Here is a 15,995-nt window from a genome sequence, read left to right as displayed (position 1 = left end):
TCCCCCTGCCCCACCCCCATGGGGCTACCTTTACAGTCTTTAGTGGTCCTATCCTTGGGGGTCTGGGATGAGTTCAGGAGTCTTCGGGTAGGAATGATGCCCAGTCGCTCCTACCTAGTCCTGCCTTGCCTTCAAAATGGTGCCCCTAGTCTTCCATTAGGAGCACCATTTTGATGGCGGCGCAGGACTGGTCAGGAGTAACTGGGCATCACTCCTGCCTTGAAGACCTCCTCTGGATCCCCAGAAAACCTTCTTGTATACCCAAAGACCTCCAAGTTGACCCCCCAGACTCCCCAGGACCATCAATGATTGTAAAGATAACCTCTGTGGGGGTGGTGAGGCAGGGGAAGTCATGAAGCAAGGAGGCAGGGCTTTAGACTGGGGGGGGGGGTGTCTTAAGACTAGCAGGGTCTTGAGGCAGGAGGGGGTACCCAGCTCTTGTGGCCTGGTGCCCCTAGGCAGTAAATAATCCCAGCAAAAATCTGGGGTTATTTTACAGTGATTTTTGGGCCCTAATGCAATTTGTGGTATATCACCACAAGTCTCATTAGAGTATTTGCATAGTAATGAGGTGTGAAACATACTGTATATGCATTCAATTTTTTCAAAAACAAAGGGTTGATGTGTACACTGTTAAAGTGTAAATCATTTTGAAAATCAGGCACCTTGAGGTTTTTTTTTTTTTGACAACAGATCCCCCCCTTACTATAGGAGAACCTAGTTTCACAGTGTGACAGGGCTATACATTGTTCTTATAAGTCCTACCTCTTATTTATCTTTTATTAGAATATTTAGTAAAAACAGAGCGGTTGGCTTAGTGAGTTGTACACATAAATTGTAATTATTGCCAATTAGTGCTCATTATTGCTTGTTAAATGCTGTTAAAAACAGTGATTGGCTTATTAAGCCAATTAAGTTATGTGCCTAGTTATAGAATGTGCCTGGATTTCAGTGCGGATCTGTAGGCATGCCTGTTTATTCAATGCCAAGAATCTCGTCTGGGCATCGGCATTCAATATCCAGGTTTGTGCAGTCAGCTTATCCAGTTAAGTGCAATATTCAACTGGGGAAAGACAGGATTATGTTCAATGCGGACTGATTTATCTGGTTAACCTAAGTGGTTTACAGGCCATTTTACTAAGGAGCACTGCACTGCACCAGTGTAGGTGCATGTTTTGGACGCGCGCAGGTCATTTTTTCAGTGCACCTGGAAAAAAGGCTATTTTTTGTGGTCGAAAATGGATATGCGGCAAAATTAAAACAAGCACGCTTCCACTTTCGACCTGAGACCTTACCGCTACTCATTGACTTAGTGGTAAGGTCTCACACGCTAACTGGGCAGCAAGCAGCCAGTGCGTGTAAACTGCCGATTACTGCAGGGTAAGCGCCACAAGGTAGAAGATAGAAAATATTTTCTCCCGCGTGTTTTGGACGTGCGTCAAAAATGGAATTACTGACCAGGATATGTAGTTCCAATTTGGCACATGTTGGATGCATATAGGCACCTTAGAAAAATGTCCCTAAGTGCTGAATATTGGTACTTAATCCTATATTCTACACTATTCTATTGGCATCTTATATACCACCTGTTTTCCAGAAAGGATTCATGGTGGTTTTCATATCAAAAGAGCTCTACAATAGAGAAAAATAACTTTACGAAGAAAACTTTACAATAAAGAAAAAAATATTCATTTATTTTGGTTCTTATATCCCACATAATCCGAATACCAATTATTCAGCTCTATGTGGCTTACAACATTACAGCCCTTTTTACTAAAGTGCGCTAACATTTAGCACGCACTAACCGTGTAGATGCCCATTGGAATATTATGGGTATCTACATGGTTAGCACATGCTAATGCCTAGCATACGCTAAAACTGCTGGTGCGCCTCTAGTGTGGCTTAGTAAACATGGCCCTTAGTGATTAGTTCTAATATGCCAGTGCCTGTGGCACTCAGCATTTTGCTGACTGCTGGTTTCCGAAACCATCTACATTATAGCCAGTTAAGTGCGATATTCAGCACAACCAGCTATGGGGCACCACATAAAGATAGGACTGACTTTTATGCGATGACCTTAACCAGCCAAGTGTCAACTCTGCACCCGGAATGTCCCCAAAATACCTGGTTTTGCTTTAGGTGCTAACTGGTCATTGTGAGCAGCACTAAGCAGTTGAATGCCACTGAAAATAATCGGTTAGCTTGAAACAAGCAATTTTACCAGTGAGGAGCCATTTGTGGCCGTTTAAATCGCCTTCAGGCTCATTTTCAAAAGAAAAGGATGCCCATCTTTCGACACAAATCAGAAGATGGGCGTCCTTCTCACAGGGTCGCAATCGAAAACTGATTTTGGGCGTCCCCAACTGTCGAAGGCGTAGCGAAGGCGGGACTTGGGTGTGCCTAACACATGGGCGTCCTCGACCCATAATGGAAAAAAAAGGGCGTCCCTGACGAGCACTTGGACGACTTTACCTGGTCCTGTTTTTCTTACGACCAAGCCACAAAAAGGTGCCCAAACTGACCAGATGACCACCGGAGAGAATCGGGGATCACTTCCCCTTACTCCCCCAGTGGTCACTAACCCCCTCCCACCCTCAAAAACATCTTTAAAAATATTTTGTGCCAGCCTCTATGCCAGTCTCAGAAGTCATACTCAGGTCTATCACAGCAGTAAGCAGGTCCCTGGAGTAGTTTTAGTGGATGCAGTGCACTTCAGCCAGGTGGACCCAGGCCCATCCCCCCACCTGTTACACTTCTGGTGGTAAATGTGAGCCCTCCAAAACCCACTGTACCCACATGTAGGTGCCCCCTTCACTCGTAAGGGCTATGGTAGTGGAGTACAGTTGTGGGACGTCCATCTTGTTTCGATAATACGAGTTTCCCTGCCCCTCCATCGGGACATTTTGTGAGGACGTCCTCAGCAAAACTTGGGCATCCCTTTCAATTATGCCCCTCTTTGAATACCAAACCCAGAATCTTTACTTGAAAGCATAAGCTTTCTTTTTTTTTCTACATACCGAAAGTGCAATTTTACCATTATTGACTGGTGGGACTAGAATTCAGGTATTGCTTTCCATTTAGTGCTTAACCGCATTTGACATCAGGTTGAATAATTCTGACATCATAGAGATTTCTACAGTAGGACTCTGGTATAATGTATAAAATTCTGCACCGTAACTTGAATTTCAGTGCTGTTAAATGTGTGTATTTTTAATCTTGTTTCATGGTAGTCTTATTATTAAGTTTCAGTTTGCTTTTTTTCAATTTTCCTCTTTCATTGTATTTATGTTTCTACTTGTGCATTTTACTATTATTATGCCGTTAACAAAATTTTAAGTTTTATGTTAAACTGTACCTTATGTACACCGCCTTGAGTGAATCCCTTCATAAAGGTGGTTAATAAATCCCAATAAATAATAATAATAACTTCAAATGAGGAAGTAACAGGAGCATATGAATGCTAAAAGAGAGACCATGTTTTTATGTGTACAACGAGGGAAGGGATAATGATATCATTCAAATAATGAGCAAATAGCATCAGCAACTTTTTAAATGAACTTAGCTATTTTCAGCTTCATGATGCATGAAGCTGAGAGACTATTAATGTTGAGAAGGTAGATCTGTCTTTCATACTAAAATCTTTATTTTAGTGCACTTTAGAGGGTCTGAATGATTGAAAAATCAGCAGTCCAGTAAGGCAACAAGTTATAATCTGTAGCTGCATAAGTGCTTTGCAGTGTTTTTCAGAAGGTCCCTCTGTTTTTCAGAATATTTGTTTTATAATGATCGCTAGAGTGATTTGATATAGAACTTTTAAATTAAATGGCCAGTGTGGAGCTATCCACTGATATTCAGCAGCACTTAGGGCTCCTTTTACTAAGGGAGGAGTGGCCTAATGGTTAGTGCAGTAGACTTTGATCCTGGCAACCTGAGTTTGATTCCCATTGCAGCTCCTTGAGACCTTGGGCAAATTACTTAACCCTCTATTGCCCCAGGTACAAAAACTTAGATTGTAAGCCCTCTAAGGACAGAAAGTGCCTGCATATAATGTGTACAGCACTGACTACTTCTAGTAGCACTTTAGAATTGAGTAGTAGTAGTAACAGGGCTTTTTTTGAGGGGGTACTGAGTACTGGCACCTTTTTCATTGTCTACTAAAATTGACCCATGGTCCCCAAGTTTTAATGAAAGAGCTCAGGCTCTACACACCAATTCTGCCTTGTCATAGATTCTGTGACTGGTTGCAAGGGGCCTGGCTGTTGTGGGGTGGGTCCCTCAGTGATCACCCCACCCCTGATGGGTGGCCCAGCATTTGAGTACCGGCACCTTTTTCGCTAGCAAAATGCACTGAGTAGTAAGCTGCAGTATACACTGATGTGCACTTACCACAGGATAAAATGCAGTACTGTGGGGCACACTCAGATGTCCCATGCTGATTTTGCATGTACACACTCTACCCATGTGCTAAAAAATTGTTTTTATGGGGGTTTTTTGCACCGAGGGTGGTCTGGGGGTGGAGAGTAGATATGTTCTGCGCTAATCGGTTAGCACAGCTACATTGCTGACGCTAGCAGATTAGCACATGAGCTCTTACCACCTACAAAATAGGTGTCGGTAAGTGTTCATGCACTAATGGGAAACTTAGCATGTGCTTTCCACAATCAAAAATACATACGTTTAGCATAAAGTGTCAGTCATCACAAAATTGCTTTCTGGGAAGGAAAAAGGCCTCAAAGAGCTCCAGGATATAACAAGTCCTATAGAGCTAAACAGATCATTCAGATTAACTCTTCATCATTGACCACCAAAAAACCTTCCAGGATTGCACTAAGTTGATTGACCGTAAAGAGTTCCTAGTCTTTATTTAAATTTTTTTATATTTTCATTGTTCGTTTTTCTTTACTTGAACATACTCATAGTGCTAATGGGTTACTACAATACAAGCTGGAGCCAAAAAACTGCAATTGACGGACTGCAACAATATGCCGTGCAATCGGGTAATAAAGTACCAGCACTTATCTTTACAGTGGTACTAGTTGACAGCACTGGAATCTCCTTCTGCTGTGTTGAGCTGTATACACCCTTTAGACGTCCCCCAAGCCATTGTTGCAGTCCGTCAATTGCAGTTTTTTGGTGCATGCCCATGATGCCTGGATGAATTAATGATTTATTTCCTCCCATACGCGCTGTTTCTGGCAGTAATCGGCAGTAAGTGCGCACCAACTGGTCACCGTGTGTGTAGCGCATGAGCCCTTACTGCTAGATCAATGGGTGGTGTTAAGGGCTCAGACGGTTTTAGATGTGTGCTGGTTTCAGACATAGTAAATACTGCTGTAGGTCACTTTTTACCACGGCTTAGTAAAAGGGCCCCTAAGTTAACCAGACAAGTCATTCCGCATAAAACACAATCCTGTCTTTGTCCAGTTGAATATTTCACTTAACTGGACAAGCTGGCTGCACAAACCTGGATATTGAATGCTGATGCCCAGATGAGATGCCTGGCATCAAATATCCAGGCATACTTGGGGATACTTGGGGATTCTATACAACGTGCCTAGAGATCTGCACTGAAATCCAGGCATATTCTATAATTAGGCACGTAACTTCATTGGCTTAACAAGCCAATCAGCGGTTTTAACAGCACTTAACAAGCAATAATGAGCACTAATTGGCAATAATTACAATTTATGCACAGAACTCGCTAAGAGCATTCTATAACGAACTGCGCCTAACTTCTAATGCATGCAGGCAAAAACCGTGGATATGGGCAAGGAAATGGGCATTTCATGGACGTTTTGAAACTTACATATCTTGCTGCACCTCACACCTGGAATAGACTTCCCGAGCCTGTACGTCTAGCCCCCTCTTTGGCCATTTTCAAGTCCAAACTTAAAGCCCACCTCTTTACCACTGCTTTTGACTCCTAACCACTGCTCACTTGCCCTGTCCTTTTATCCTCACCTGTTTATTCCCTTACCCTTAATTGTTCTGTCTGTCTGCCTGACTTATCTAGAATGTAAGCCTTTTGAGCAGGGACTATCTTTTTTGTGTATGGTGTACAATGCTGCGTATGCCTTGTAGCACTATAGAAATGATAAGTATTAGTAGTAGTAGTATACATGTAGTTATAGAATATGGCCCAGTACACCTAAATCTACGTGCCAGGATTTACACCAGGTTTTCGTTGGTGTAAATGGGAGCAGATAGATTTAGGTGCTATGATATCAACTAAGCATATTCTATATACCGTGCATAAATCTTATAGAATATGCTTTGTCGAAAATGTGCTCCCCATGGATTTTTGTCTGAATATTTACCCCTTAGAATTTTTTGTTTTGTTGTGTAATTGGGATTTGATTTGATTTTTTTTTAAATTTTCACATTCAATTGGCATGATAGCAGTAGAGCTTGAACTGCTTAAAAAAAAAGCTTTCTTATGAGATAGGCTTAGTACCATGTGTGTGAACTTTGCCAGTTGCAGCCCTAGTTAACTGTGGCTGCAGTTTGGACTGTTCCCTGTTGGAATAAATGGATGTATGGTAAGGTGAAACAGCTTGAAATGGAAACGTAAAACTGGTCTGCTGTGGTCTTATGATTGAATTGGCTGCAGGTTAGTTCCTGTCGCTGCAGTGTTTCATAGGAAGAGTCCAGTGAATTCTTTGCTTTCCAGGCTTATGTTATTCTTACGCAGTTCTTGCAGGGCTGCTGATGCAGAGCCTTGTTTTTCAGAACTCTTGTATCCTTCTCTGACTCAGTTTTATACCCTATCCACAAAATTCTATATATGGTGCCTTCCAAGTTGTGTGCACTAATTTGTCCGCATGGCCAAATTGGGCGCACGACTTGGGGGCCCTCTTACTAAGCCATATAGATGCATACGCACATCCTACACACATCAATTTGGAGTTACTGCCTGGCTACCACATGGCTCAGGTGGTAATTTTATTTTTTACACGTGTCGGCTATGCGCACTGGAAAATAATTTTTATTTTCCTGCATGTGGCAGAAATGGGTGGTAATCATCATTCTAAGTGCGTAGACAATTACTGCACAGTTACCGTGTGAGACCTTGCTGCTAAATCAATGGGTGGCGGTAAGGTCCAGACCCAAAATGGACGTGCGCATTTCGGCAAAAATAAAAAGAGGCCTATTTACAGGCAAGCTGAAAAATGGATCTGCAGGCGCCCAAAACACATGCCTACACTAGCACAGCCCATGTTTCAGTGCACCTTAGTAAAGAAACTCTTAATTGCTTAACAAGCCAATCAGTGCCGATAATCGGTACTTAACAACCAATTAGTGACACTAATTGGCTTTAAGTAGAATTTACATGCATTACTTTCTAGGTGTACTCTATAACAAATGTGTGTAAATTCTAATGCGCACAGTTGAAAAGAGAGCGTGGCCATGGGCATGGAATGGGTGAGCTGTGGGAACTTCAAAAAACTATGTGCACTATTATAGAATACACCTGATCTGTACCAGGTTTTAGGTGGCCTAAATGGATGCATGTAAATTTTAATTGCAAGAACGGCGCATGAGTGTATTCCATAAACTACACCTAACTTTAGGCTTAGTTTATAGAATCACGCTAACCGTGTGGTTTTACGGTGCTGATTTTTATGGCGCCATAAATAAAATTTCCCCCATGTGTTTATGTGATAAAATTGTCTGGTTAGCTTTAGTGATCCCGTTCCAGTACCCTATGGTAAATGATTGATTTCTCTCCATCCACTAAGCTAATGGCATGCCAAAATATTGCATGGTAATTCTTCCAAGTTACTGTAGCATCTTGTACCACATAATATTCAACTTGCCAAGCACTAATTCTGCCTTAGCAAGCAAAAGAAAAGATGCAAAGTCATTAATTCAAGTTCCAGCAGCAACATAACATTACTAGCTTGATCTACCACCGTACATTAAAGTATAGCAAGGCACAGGGGAAACAGAATCAGGACAAGTAAATTAGGGAAGAGTTATAGGGAGAAGCAACTTGAAGGGATACAACTCTATGTGAAAAAGTCATGGAGGGGAAAGTAAGTGAGAAGTTAAGCTGAAACAGTGAAACTATCCATTCACCATGCCAAGCCTGCATAAAAAGCCATTCAGCTGATATTCAGCCGATGGTGAACAACATTTTTGTTGTTGTTGTCCTTTACCAGTAATAAAAATGGATATTCAATGCTGGACCCTGTGCAGGCTTTGGCACTGAAAATCCAGTCTTTTAAAAGTTGGCAGGTGCATGTCCGGTTAAGTTGATATTCAGACTTAACTGGACGTGGGTTAGCGGATAACAAATATCGGGAGCTAACCAGCCTCCACCGTTGGACCCCCCCCCCCCCCCCCCCCCCCACACACACACACACCAAGAGCATCCTCAACATGGCCGGTTTGTAGTTCAGCGCTAACTTCTCATTTTTCAGTGAACATAACTGGTTAAATGCCACTGAAAATGACTGGCTAGTTGCCGACAAGTAAGTTAACTGATCAGTGGCTGTTCCCAGATGGTTAACTTGCTCTGAATATCAGCTGGCATATTTTGACTCCCTATTTGAATTGCGTAAGGGAATCTTAAGAGCCATAGGACAGGGAATTCCAAAAGGGAAGTGCTTACTATATTTTGCCTTACTAGCTTGATACAGAAGGGATATGCCACCTCTTCAGGGAAAGAATAAAAGCCTGACAATCAGTACTGCCAGAAGACAAGAAAATCATTGGGAGAAAGAGATGGAGTCTGAGGAACTGGAGAAGGCAGAAGTAGTGGAGATGGTGGATGGTGAAAGAAAGGTGTAGTGGAAGAGAAAGGGAAGTGAAGATAGAAAAGACAGAGAAAGAGGCAGAAAAGGAGGAAAGTTAGAGGAGAAGACAGAGAAAAAGAGGGTGATGGAAGGAAAGGAGAGAGTCTCCTCATGCTCTGAACTACTGGAGGGGTAAGTAGTAATACAGGGAGTAAGCAGTTCAAGTAACCAGGATCACAGATCCACACACAGCACCAAGGAGAATGAGCATCTTACTATCCATGGGAAGAATTCAATGAGTGACCTACAGCTGCAAAAGTCTAGATTAGGGGTGCTAGGGATAGCCAGCCAAAAAATGTATATGTTGGGCATTATTTTCATTCGTAGGGATGGGCTATTGTTTGTGAGAGAATGTCATTTGCCAATAATAGTGCACACTCTTCTTAAATGAGTGTGCATCATCCCCCTAAGTCACCAAAATTTGGGTGTGTGCGCAATTTATCTGAAGAAAGGGCTAATTAGCACCAATAATTGGCTTTTTTAACAAGCAATTATTGACACTAATTAGATTGAATTGGCATTTACGCATGTAAATTTAGGTGCGGGATCCACACCTAAATTTTACACGCGAGTTGAAAAAGGAGTGTAGAAATGGGAGGGTCATGAGCAGAACAGGGGCATTCCTAACATTTACTCACGTTTTTATAGAATGAGGGAGGATATGTGCCTAATGTAGGTGCGTAATTTGGATGCACTTAAAGTTAAGCATGATTCCTGGGCGTAAGCACAATTCTATAAACCGCACCTAACTTTAAGAGCAGCTTATAGAATAGTGTTTACTTCAGTGTCAATTTTTTTGGTGCCATATATAGAATTCACCCCTATATGTAAAGAGGTCACAGACATGAAAGAGGGCGCACTATTCTTAAAAAGTGCATACTGATAGTGCACGCATGCACAAACCAATGTGCATGTGAACAATATCGTGAAATGAGTGCGTCTTCTGTGCAAATGAAGGGCAATTCTGCAACTTGGTACCTATATTTACATGCCACTTACGATTGTCAGAGGTGCCTAAATTGGCAGGGGGTGCTATTCTGGAACCTGCAGATGTAAGTCATAGGAATGCCCCTGACCTGCCCGTGTCCCTCCCAGATCCATGTCCTCCTTGAAATTGCGTGCTCTGGAATTAAGGGCAATTATAGCCTAATTGCTCATTAAGATCAATTATCAGCCTTTATTAAATTAAGTTATGCACAACACTGACCATATTGTATAACCTGCCTGTGCAAATTTGCACACTGGTCACAAATTTGGGCATGCAACTTTCTAGAATTAGATGACTTGTGTGCATTCTTAAAGGGATACCATGCATTGAGAGCACCTTGTTAATGAAGGCCATCCTAGTTCTTTCTGAGCCGAACTTACCATATACATTAACGTGGTATAGATGGGCTTTTGCTGAAGCGCATGTTTGACACCCTTCCTCCAAAACAAAACTGAATGGCGTGCATTAACTGAATGGCAGATAACACAATGCAATTAGCAACACTTGTTCAGGGGGTGCACTGCATTATCTTCCATGTTAATACATGGCACAGCCCCATCCATTCCATACCCATTCTCCATTCCATTCTGTGTGTTAACGTTCAAGCCCCGATGCTCAAAACTCTGGCGTTGTTCCAAATAGCGCAGTAAAAATACCACCAGAACAGCACAGAACAACGCCCTAATGCTCGGTGCTAATGAGATGCAAATATAGGCACACTCATAGCGATGAGCATTAGGGAGTTCGGCAGGAGAATTGTGTTTTGGAATGGGAGTATTGTGCGTGGCGCATACGCAGAATAATTCTACAAAAAGCTCGGCTCCTATTCGCATGCACCTGATAAAACCCAAACGTGGTGTCTATTTTCTGCAGCCTAAATATAAGCATTTTTAATTATTTTATTTTTCTTTAGCTTGGATACTTATATTTAGACAGAGGAAACAGCAGTGGCATAGCCACAGGTGGGCCTGGGTGGGCCGGGACCCATCAACTTAGGGCTCAGGCCCACCCAACAGCAGCACATATTTAGTGCCAGCTAGTGGGGATCCCAGGCTTCGCCAGCTGAAGACCTCCCCCTGATGGTGCTGAAAACACTGTTTTCCACTTCAGCAGTCTAAGCTTCCTAAGCTGCCGATACTGGTCTCATCACATTGGGGGGGGGGGGGGGGGGAGAACACTTGGTGCCCACCCACTTCTTGACTAGGCCCACCCAAAATCTGCTGTCTGGCTACGCCCCTGGGAAACAGACACCAATTTGTGTTTTCACTTGAGTCTGCTGTTTCTCACAACCAGCACTTAAGGGCTTGCAAGGACTTCCTTCTGCTTCCAAAAGCAATCAAAACTGGCAGATTTTTCAGAAAGATACATGAGAGATGCATGAGAATCATGAGAAATCCTCTCTTCCAACAGCCTAACACCTGCTGTGACCTGGCATTATTTTTTGCAGTGGTAAGGCAGGTTTGCTTTGGGTGCACTTTTCTGCATTGGGGACAAATACAAAATGAACTAATTAACATGAGCTTGACTACATTAGCATGCTGCTTCTCATTTGTTCCCGTCCTCCGGGCCTCTGAACATTCTGTGCAAATAAGTAAGGGTGCTAGTATGGTCTCTAGCGCCCACATTTACTTGTGAGCATCGAGGACTTAATGAGGAAATTGCACATTATTAGTGTGGCATCACATGTTAATCTCTGTGTAGGTTGTAAACACACCTAAAACACCTAAGGGTCCATTGAAAACCAAAGAAAAAATCAAGAAAACCAGTAAAATGGCAGGTTTAGACCTCTAGTTCCTGTTTGCAATTTGGTTTTAGAAACAATAGCTTTTTTTTTTCTTTTTAGTAACTACTACTCAAAGCAATATTTGGATTTTCAGACTAATGGTAAAACACAATGAATGAGGCCATTTCCAGTTCTTCTACCTTTCAACGTACTAAATGGGCCTGGATCCCTTCCAAACATCCATTTATGGCACTTTTATAGTCCCTGGGGCTAGCCTGGAAAGCAGCACTTGATTTGTTTGGCCAGTGTAAGAGTCAGTGGGCATAAAACCCATGAGCTTTGGGAGTATTGCTAGACACTTGCAGCTGAAGCTATGGGTCCATTGAGTCCAGCATCCCGAGTCTGACAGTGGCTACTCCAGTTGTTGTCTACCAGTCACAATTCTGCAAGTAAGGTACAAGCCATTTTTGTAAGTATTTTATTCAGCCAAAGAATGTTGTCATTTACTGCATATTACTAGGTGCACAAAGGCACAGAGATTTTTATATGTGCACATATGAGAATATTTACAAACATATCACCTTTAACATAGAAACAGAGAAAAATATAGGCATATAAAGACATATGGCCAGTGGCGTACCTAGCTTACTTGACACCAGGGGCCAACCTTTTTTTAACCCCCCCCCCCCCCACTGTGAAAAAATTATTTTTAGCAATAATCATGAAATGAAAGAAATGGTCAGAAAAGAAACAAGACAGTAAACATTTTCTTTTATTGAAACTTACATATGTAATCATCATGCCAGGAGATAGGAAAATACATAGAGGGGCATAATCGAACACAAAAGCCCATCTCCATGGGCGACTATCTCCGAGGACGGGTACGCGAAGGGTATTTTCGAGAAAGATGGGCGTCCATCTTTTGTTTCGATAATACGGTTTGTGTCGAGCAAATGCATCGCATTTGGGCGGATTTGAGCTGGGTGGTATCGGTTTTCAGCGCTAATGGAAACCGAAGGCGCCCAGCTCAAAAAACGAAACAAATCCAAGGCATTTGGTCGTGGGAAGGGCCAGGATTCGTAGTGCACTGGTCCCCCTCACATGCCAGGACACCAAACCGGGCACCCTAGGGGGTACTTGTAAAAAGTAAAAAAACAAATTAAAATACCTCCCAGGTGCATAGCTCCCTTCCCTTGGGTGCTGAGCCCCCCAAAACCCACTGCCCACAACTTTACACCATTACCATAGCACTTATGGCTGAAGAGGGGCACCTACATGTGGGTACAGTGGGTTTTGGGGGCGGTTTGGAGCGCTCCCATTTAGCAGCACAAGTGTAACAGGTAGGGGGGATGGGCCTGGGTCCACCTGCCTGAAGTGCACTGCACCCACTAACAACTGCTCCAGGGACCTGCATACTGCTGTGATGGAGCTGAGTATGACATTTGAAGCTGGCATACAGGCTGAAAAAAAATAATCACCACTTTACAAATAGAATATAGAAATAAAACAAGTATGTAAAATAAGATAAATACCATTTTACTGGACTAATACATTTAGCTTTCAGAGACTAAAACCTCTTTCATCAAGTCAGTACAGTATACTGCTGTTACAGTATCCTGTCCTGACATGAGGAAGGGGGTTTGGTCTACAAACCTTAGTCATAATGTATTAAAATTAGTCCAATAAAAATTACCTTATTTCCATTTTCTATTAATAAATGTTTGTTAACACAACTACAATACTACTGTATCATAAAGTTAAAAAAATAAAAATAAATTTTTATCTACCTCTGTTGTCTCAGGATTCTACCTTTCTTATCTGCTCTGTCCCCTCTCTCTGCCCCTTTCCATCCAGCTGCACATGTGCGTCTGCCCTTTCTCTCCCTTCCATCCAACATATGCGCCCTCTGCCCCTGTCCCTTTTCATCCAGCGTCTGCATCCTCTCTCTGCCCCTTTCCATCTAGAGTCTGTCCCCTCTCTCTGCCCCTGTCCCTTTCTATCCAGTGTCTGCCCCTTTCCATCCAGCGTATGCTCCCCCTCTCTGCCCCTTTCCATCCAGTGTGCCTGCCCCCCTCTCTGCCCCTGTCCCTTTTCATCCAGCATCTGGTCTGCCTCATTCCATCTAGATTCTGCCCCTTTCCATCCAGCCGCAAGTGTGTCTGCAGTGCTACCCTTTCTCTCCCTGCTTTCCATCCAGCGTATGCCCCCTCGCTCTTGCCCCTTTCCATCCAGCATCTGGTCTGACTGTTCTTCTCTTCCTTCCATCAGCTCCGTCCACCCCTCTCTCTGTCCCCTCCATCCATCTAGCCAGGTGCCCTCTTTCTCTCACATCCATTCCAGACTAGTGTTCTTGCCCCCCCCCCCAAGTCCTTCCTTTTTACATTTCATGACGCCCCCCCCAGTCCTTCCTTTTCACATTTCATGATGCCCCCCAGGCTTTTTTACATTTCATGACACCCCCCCAGGCCTTCCTTTTTACATTTCATGACACCCCCCCAGTCCTTTCCTCTTACATTTCATTACACCCCCCAGTCCTTCCTTTTTACATTTCATGACCCCCTAGTCCTTCCTTTTTACATTTCATGATACCCCCCCCCCCCCCCCCCCCCCCCCCCCCCCCCCCCCCCCCCCCCCCCCCCGGACATGCAGTGTGTTGGTCCTACCAAACTAGCAGTAGCAAAAGTAATCAAATGTTTAAAAAAAAAAGTCAAGGCAGCACAATTTTTAAGTAACTATTAGGATCATGCCGCCTAATTAATACCTGGCTCCAGTGGCGTAGCAAGGGGGGGCGGGAGGGGCGGTCTGCCCCGGGTGTCAGCTCAGGGGGGGTGCTGCCTGCCAGCTCCCCCCCTTGGCGCATCGACACCCTCCGACCAGCTCCCGCACCCTACCTTTAAAAAGAATATCGGAATCCGAGGCAAGGCGCAGCGCCTCGTGCCTGCCCTGCACGTAAAAGAAATGTGGTCTGTCGGGCCTTCCCTCGCTCCATCCTGTTTATATCTTTTTGAAGGTGCGGTCTCCAGAATTTACATAATATTCTAAATGAGGTCTCACCAGAGTCTTATACAGGAGCATCATCACCTCCTTTTTCTTACTGGCCATTCTTCTCCATATACACCTAAGCATTCCTTCTAGCTTTTGCTATTGCCTTTTCTACGTGTTTGGCCATCTTAAGATCATCGCATACAATCACATCCAAGTCCCACTCCTCTTTCCTGCACAAAAGTTCTTCACTCCCTAAACTGTACTGTTACCTCGGGTTTCTGTAGCCCAAATGTATGACCCTGCATTTTTTAGCATTAAACCTAAGCTGCCAAATTCCAGACTATTCCTCTAGCTTCGCTAAGTCCTTCCTCATGTTATCCACACCTTCAAGGGTGTCTACCATAGTGCAGATTTTGGTATCATCCGCAAAGAGGCAAACCTTGCCAGACAGCCCTTCAGCAATATCGCTTACAAAAATGTTAAAAAGAACTGGCCCAAGAACCAAACCATGCGGCACACCACTGGTAACATCCTTTTCCTCAGAGCTCAATTTACCACTACCCTCTGATGCCTTCCACTCAACCAGTTCCTAACCCAGCTATCTACTTTAGGGCCCATACTGAGGGCACTCAGTTCATTTATTAGTCATCTATGCGGAACCATGTCAAAGGCTTTGCTAAAATCTTAATACACCACATCTAGCATCCTCCTTCAATCCTCTGGTCACCCAGTCAAAGAAATTAATCAGATAGGTCTGACAAGACCTGCCTTTACTGAAACCATATTGCCTTGAGTCCTGTAATTCATTGGGTTCAAAAACTTTACTATTCTCCATTTTAAATTTACAGTTGTCAAAAAAATCATAGTATTATTATTATTATTATTAATAAACAATACTATTATGACTACTGCTGCTGCTGCTACTACTACTACTACTAATAATAATAACTCCTTGTAGTTTCTGATTGCTATGATTTCACTGTTAATTATACTGAGAAAGACAGCCTTAGGCTATCAAACTGGAAAGACATTACCCCAAAAATTTTATATCTACTGTACATGGATAGTTTGAAGTTCTATAGAAAATCGCAACTGGAAATCAAATTGATGCTAAATACAATCCTCCTGATATTCAGCGTTATTTAATCAGCCTCCTGGCCTTAAGCTGGCTAAGTGCTAATATTCAGAGCAAGATAGCTGGCTATCACAGCTAAATATTAACGCTTAGAAGCAGATTCTATATATGGCACCTAGATTTCCGCATGAAATACGTGCATAACTTAATTGAGGTAACAAGCTAATCAGCATTTTTAACAGCACTTAACAAACAAATAATGAGCTTAATTGGCAATTATCACAATTTATGTCCAGAAATCGCTAAGTGTATTCTATAAAGAACTGCGCCTAAATTGTAAAATACACAGTTCAAAATAAACACATGTAGTTTAAAAGGGGCATGTTTATGGGCATTTTGTGGATGTTCCAAAATTTCCGTGCGTAA

General features: G+C 42.9%; 1 protein-coding gene across 2 annotated transcripts in view; it reads left to right on the top strand.

Moving 5' to 3' along the window:
• The window catches only part of PPARGC1A (PPARG coactivator 1 alpha), a 232,150-nt gene that overhangs the window by 163,735 nt on the left and 52,420 nt on the right, over window positions 1-15,995 (top strand). The window lies entirely within an intron of this gene.

This window comes from Microcaecilia unicolor, chromosome 2, assembly GCF_901765095.1.
Source record: "Microcaecilia unicolor chromosome 2, aMicUni1.1, whole genome shotgun sequence".
NCBI classification, from domain to species: Eukaryota; Metazoa; Chordata; class Amphibia; order Gymnophiona; family Siphonopidae; genus Microcaecilia; species Microcaecilia unicolor.
This window is presented reverse-complemented; position numbering and strand designations above follow the sequence as displayed.